Genomic DNA, 7,136 nt, shown 5'->3' with positions numbered 1-7,136 from the left:
TATATATATATGATAGGTATGTGATAAAACAAAAATAGTAAATTAGTAATGGTAGAATCTCAGTGGCAAGTATATGTCTGTTCGTTTCAAAATCTTTCAACTGTGGGGAGCACCTGGCTGGCTCAGTTGGTACAGCATGCGACTCCTGATCTCAGGGTTGTAAATTCACATTCTACCTTGGGTTTAGAGATTACTTTAAAAAATCTTTAGGGGGGCGCCTGGGTGGCGCAGTCGGTTGAGCGTCCGATTTCAGCCAGGTCACGATCTCGCTGTCCGGGAGTTCGAGCCCCGCGTCGGGCTCTGGGGCTGATGGCTCAGAGCCTGGAACCTGTTTCCGATTCTGTGTCTCCCTCTCTCTCCGCCCCTCCCCCGTTCATGCTCTGTCTCTCTCTGTCCCCAAAATAAATAAACGTTGAAAAAAAAAAAAATTTTTTTTTAAATCTTTAGGGACACTGGCTGGCTCAGTTGGTGGAACACAGGACTCTCATTCTGAGGGTTGTAGGTTCTAATCCCACATTGCGTGTAGAGATTACTTATGTTTGCAATTTTCATCATAAATTACTGCAGGGGAGGTGGAGACTAAGTCTGCAAAAAGGAAGTCATTACAGTTGGTAGTAGAAGAACATCCTCAAATACTGAAGGGCAAGTTGGTAGAACATCCTCAAATACTGAAGGGCATTTCATTTTCATGATATAGGTAAATCTTCAAGAAAAAGCTCATGTTATAGGGATCCTAGGCCATCTAAAGGAGTTTCTTATTTCTCAGTATGCCCTGTGAAATTCTAAATATAAAATCTGATGACACTTCCCTTCTCAAGCTTATGATTACTATGCTTAATTATCTTCATTATATACTCAAAGTATGTACTTAGGAAGGGGGGAAAAACATAAGCCTCCTCCCACTTCATTTGGTAATTATTTATTAAACATTGTGCAGAGGATATAAAAGCACCTTATTTACCTCCATCCCTGCAATCCATAGGTAATTTTCTTTTTAATTTTGCTAGTTTGATAGCTATAAAGGGTTATGTTGTTGCTCTAACTTCAATTTCCCTGATTACTAATAAATCTGAACAGCTTATGTTTATTGATCATTTCACTACACTCTTCTGGGAAATGTTTGTTCGTGTCCTTCTAGTCATGTATTTTTCTATCAGGTTATCTTGTCAACTTGTGAAAGGTTTCTGTATTCTATCAATGTCCTCAAAATACAAATATTTCTTCTAAATCTTTTTACATACACATACATCTCTTTTATAGCTCTTGCTTTCCATCTTCAATTAAAAGAGTACCCACACACACTCATACCCAGATTACACATGAATTCTGGATTATGTATTCACCTGGACTTTCTTGAGGTATTGTTGTTGTTTTTACACTGGTCTTTAATCCACATGGAATTTAAATAAACTCTGCATTCATTTGGAACTGTAACAAGCTCTACATATAAAAGTGGTTCCAAGTTTACTGTTTCCAGGTGTATGGCCAGTTATACCACCACAATTTAAGTAATCCAGGACTTCCAAGATGGCTGAGGCCAATGCAAGCTGAATGAGTATTTCCCCAAATTTCTTTCCATAACAATAAGAAGGAAAAATTCTATTCTACACAAAACCACACACACAGCATAATTTGAAGATACAGAATTTGAAGAAGCAAACTGCAAAGTAACTGTGAATAAAACAGAAAAATCATCCGATTCTGTGTCTCCCTCTCTCTCTGCCCCTCCCCCGTTCATGCTCTGTCTCTCTTGTCCTAAAAATAAATAAACGTTGAAAAAAAAAAAAAAAAAAAAAACAGAAAAATCACCAATCTCAGTGTACACACTGTTACTTTTAGGTTTTGTGGAAGCAAAAGCAGACTAAGAAAAACTGTACAAAAGACAAAAAAGGAAGTACAGTGAAAGGGCCCACAGGTGATTTGGAATGACTGCCAAAGAAGTTATATCCACACTAAATCTGAAAACACTACAAATGTGTCCAGACAAATCACAGACTACAGGAACTGATTTAATTTAAAGAGTCAGACGTGATTTAAATGAGCAGGTACAATTTTAAAAAGACGGGTAATTTAAACTAGCATTCCTGGAAAAGCAGAGGGGAGGGAAAAAAAGACAAACAGGAAGAGAGAATCATCTTTTTGGCAACTGGGTGAAGGGTAAAAGAAAAAAGGAGGAAATGTTTATGGTTCTGAGAAAGAGGACAACCATAAAATTGTCAACATAACAAAACTTCACTCAAACAAACCAACCAAAAAACCCCTCTAAAGTACTTGGACTTTGCTATATTAACAGAAGAGGGTGACATTAAATTAAGAATATTATAAAATACCCAATACCATAAAAATGAACAAGAGAAAACTCCATACAAATCTACTGTAGAAAATCAAGAAAGAAAATTTCACATATAACTGATAGAAATCTTTCAGACAACAAAAAAACAAACAAACAAAAATACAAGTTAATAATCTAAACAAAATTAAACACACTGAAACATACGAAGGTACAAAAAAAACTGAATTGGAAATTTAAAAACAAAGCAAGAACAGACTAACAAAAAAAGGTTTAAAAAAAAAGGAAAGGAAAGAGAACACAAGGGAAGGAAGGGAAAGAAAGGAAATCATAAAAGAGGGGCACCTGGGTGGCTCAACTGGTTGAGCATCTAACTCATGATTTCATCTCAGGTCATGATCTCAAGTTTGTGAGTTCAAGCCCTGCATTAGGCTCTGCACTGACAGCCTGAAGTCTGCTTGGGATTCTCTCTTTCCCTCTCTCTCTGCCCCTCCCCGACTTGTGCTCTGTCAAAACAAACAAATAAATAAATAAAATGACATAAAAGAAAATAAAGAGTCAGAGAGAAATTAGCAGAAACAGAAGACAGGCAAAGGAGGACAGTTGTACTATTAACTACCTGAAGAAGTTTAAAAAAGAGAGTGTGTGCAAGCTGGTTTTAAAGCTACAAGCCAAGAAATCTCACCAGAAACAAAGAATTTCAATCAACACAATAAGGGCTCACAATTACCTGGGAAAATTATCCCAGAACAATCAGTTTTAGGACATTAACCTAGTTAAACTATTAGATTTCAAAGATAAAGATAAATAATCCTCAAGACCTCCAGGCAAAAAGATTCAATAACTTTAAAAGGCAAAAGAATTAGGGGTGCCTGGCTGACTCAGGCGGTAGAGCATGTGACTCTTGATGTCAGGGTGAACCCCATGTTGGATGTAGAGATTACTTAAAAAAGTAAATAAAGTAAAAGGCAGAAGAATTAGACTGACATCACATATGTTAAAACCAACCAAATAGCACAGCAACAGCTTTTGTAAAGCAAAAACAAAAACAGGAGATGCAATGAAACAGAACCACACTAATGATGGGAGACTTTAATATACCACTCTCAGTACAGATGGATCAAGTGGACAAAAATAAAGAAACAGAAGATCTAAACAACAAAATAATTCACTCTTTTCCCATTAATACAATCTATTTCTGGATTCTCTACTCTGGTCCACTTGTTCATTCTTAGGCCAACAGCGACTTTATTACAGTGGCTTTGTAATTGTTCTGATGGATGGTAAGACAAGTCCCTAACCTTTAAAACTATATTCAGTCACATGCTACCTCCCTCAACACATTACTAATGTTCTCATTTGAATTACACTGAATTTATATATTAATTTTCAGAAAAAAGACATTTTGGGAGCACCTGAGTGGCTCAATCAGTTAAGCATTCAACTCTTGATTTCAGCTCAGGTCATGACCTCAGTTTGTGAGTTCAAGCCCTGCATCATGTTCTGCACTGACAGCATGAAGCCTGCTTGGGATTCTCTCTGTCACTCCCCGCTCCCCTCCTTGCTCAAGTTCTCTCTCTCAAAATAAGCCAACATTAAAAATAAATTAATTAAAAAATTATAATGCTAGAATAACCAAATGTGGTTCTTACACATGAACAGACATATTATATTAGAAAATATTAAAAGAAAAGAACTGAGAGTCCAGGAGATCCAAGTATATACAAAAAATTAGTACATGATAAATGTTGGCATATGATAAAGGTTTTAATCCTAATGAATGCATATACACTACATCCCAATGTGTACAAGGCCCCATGTTTAAGGATTTTCAATACACTCTCATTATAATAGGGAAAAACCAAAACATTCATCAATAGGGAAGAGATAACTAAAATGTTGTATATTCAAACGATGCCAAAGTATAAACTTTATACTATAAAAAAGTTAACACATGCAATTCAACAAAAATAACATAATTTTCTAATTATCAAAACAAGACTTAGTGTTTAAGGAACACAAAAAATAACACTAGAGGAGCTGTACTGCATAAGTTAACAGTAAAGCATCAGGGGCACTGGCTGCTCAGTATGTAGAATGTGCGACTCTTAAACTCGGGGTTATTAAATTCAAGCCCCATGTCAGGTGTAGAGATTACTTAAAAAATAAAATGAATTAATTAAAAAGGGGGCACCTGGGTGGCTCAGTTGGCTAAGCGTCTGACTCTTGATATTGGCTCAGGTCATGACCTCATGGTTTGGTTCGTGAAATCGAGCCCTGCACTGGGCTTGTGCTGATAGCATGGAACCTGCTTGAGATTCTCTCTCTCCCTCTGTCTCTGCCCCTTCCCTGCTCACTCACACATGCTCTCGCTCTCTCCCAAAATAAGTAAGTAAACGTTAAAAAAAAATTGGAAAGTAAAAGCATCAAAGTCAGCCAGGCTGGCTAAGTTTGAATCTAGTCTACATTACTTACTGGCTATTAACCAAGGCCAAGTTCTAGGTTTGAATCTAGGCTGTTATCATTTACTGGCTATTGACCAAGGCCAAGTTCCTTAATTTCTCCAAAGCTCCAAGTGTTTTCTGTAAATTATAGGATAATAAAGAGAACCCTCTATGGTTATCACGCATACAGAGTTCTTAGAATCACTGCCTGAAACATAGTATACACTCAATAAATGTAAACTGCTATTATAATCATTATTATTTTGTTCCTTATTGCTATCTCTACCAAATATTGGTTATAGATATATGTGGAGATGTATATAAAAGTTTTTTTTTTTAAGATTAGAAGGGCAAGTAAACAGTAAAGCATCAGGGGCACTGGCTGCTCAGTATGTAGAATGTGCCTCCCCCCCCAAACTCATGACAGCGATTGCCTAGGGGGGACGGCAGGTGTCCAACAGGACATTAACTTTATTTATGTTTCCATTCTCTTATTTTTAAATTGATCATATAAACATGACAAAATTTTAACACTGTTAAATGATGGCAGAAAACAAAGAGTCCTTTTTTATTCTTGTACTTCTCTTCAGTCTTAAATTTTTCTCAAAAAAAGGAAAAACAAAAAAGCTTGTATGATCATACTGTTTTCAATTATAATATAATCAAAATTTATCATCACTGTCCCATTACTGTTTTAATTTTTAATAGGCTTGTTTTCACAAAAAGCATTTTAACAAAAAAAAAATCCTAAAAATTTCTTTTTTTTTTAAGGATTGATTTTATCTATCTTGTTCTAACAGTAACACAGGTTTGGAAAACAAAAATCAAATAACATAGGTTTAATAGTGTTTATCCTTTCTCATGCATACAGAAATCTGCAGTTATAGGACAAATACCGTAAAGCTGATATATTCATCAGCATGCTACCTCAGACACTATGATAGTTTTACTTACAATTTGTCATTCTGCATATGTATTACACATAAATAAGAGAAACATAACTTCTGGGTATATTCTGATGATGTATTCTGTAAAACAGAAAAATGAATCATCAGAGCAAGATTTGCCAAAGACAAGGAGATGATGCCTTATGAACAATTCTGATCAATGGAGAAAGGTTTAAACAACAAAATACTGCAGCAGACTAAACACTTTCAATAAAACTTTTGAAGTACTGGATAAATTCTACCTAGTTCTTTTTTTAATACATTATGTTGTAGGCAAATAAAAAGATAAACAATTCATCAAGGGTGTTCAAATTACAAATTCTGGTTCCTTCAGTGCTAAACCACTAATAATAAACTAATATCCACTGGGATGTCTCCATTTTTCAAGCAATTCAAGCTATTCACATCAGCTACAACCCAAAGATCCTCTCTAAACGTGAAAAATTAGAATACATTAAATTTCTCCTTCACTTACACAAAATATAAAGTTAGTATTTCTTCAAATACTGTATAAAAGCTAGTTTCCAATCATCTGTTTTGAAACCATATTACCTACTTAGCTATAGAATCTCCAGTGCTTATGTCCTACAATTGTTCAAAAACAAAGCAAAACTGTTTTATATTTAATCAACTTTTTGATGTAGTTTTATTACAAAAAACTGTCCAATTGGGGCAAGGTGCAGTAAGTGATAACTGATTTAATTTTTTCATTTTCCCTGAAACTCCAAGAAAGTATATAGTAAGTTCACAAAGTTTATATCTTTGTATTCAATCAAGCAACATTTTCAAATCTTAGAAAGTCACAAGCCAGTTTATCAACCTCCTACCTTAGCTACAAACAAGACACGCATGATTCAATATATATTAGAATGGAATTAGGAAATTAAGATGCTACTACCCAAGAAACGACCTTTGGCAATAATGCTTACTCCCCAGAGCACATATGAAAAAATAAGAGAATCGAATGAAATAATCTCCAAAGTTCCTTCCAGTTTTAAAATACTATGGACCTTTATATTTAAAATAATCCCCTCAAAATAAAATAAAACCCAAATGTTTAATAACATTCAAATTTGGATCCTACTACATTCTACCCACTTCTGGAAAGAATACAAAAACACTGCACTAGGTTACAGTATACACCAAATTATTTAATTTTTTAAAAGTTTTATTTATTTAAGTAATCTCTACACCCCATATGGGGCTTGAACTCACAACCACTACATCAAGAGTCGCAGGCTCTTCCTACTGAGCCAGCCAGGTGCTCCCCAAATCATTTAATTTTTAAAAATTTAAAAATTTGTTCCATATTGCTCCTGTCTTATGGTTTTTTATGATAATTAAAATATCTGAAATCTAATAAATGCTTAAACTCTAAAGACTTGTTAATTTTAAATTTTAATCAAATTTTTTAAATTAAAAAATTTACATTAGAAACTAGTGGCTTTAGTCATA

At 34.7% G+C, this 7,136-nt stretch overlaps 1 protein-coding gene across 17 annotated transcripts in view; it reads right to left on the bottom strand.

Annotated features, from left to right (window-relative positions):
• HERC1 (HECT and RLD domain containing E3 ubiquitin protein ligase family member 1) overlaps positions 1–7,136 on the bottom strand; it is a 188,239-nt gene that overhangs the window by 145,604 nt on the left and 35,499 nt on the right. The window lies entirely within an intron of this gene.

This window comes from Leopardus geoffroyi, chromosome B3 (assembly GCF_018350155.1).
Source record: "Leopardus geoffroyi isolate Oge1 chromosome B3, O.geoffroyi_Oge1_pat1.0, whole genome shotgun sequence".
NCBI lineage: Eukaryota > Metazoa > Chordata > Mammalia > Carnivora > Felidae > Leopardus > Leopardus geoffroyi.
This window is presented reverse-complemented; position numbering and strand designations above follow the sequence as displayed.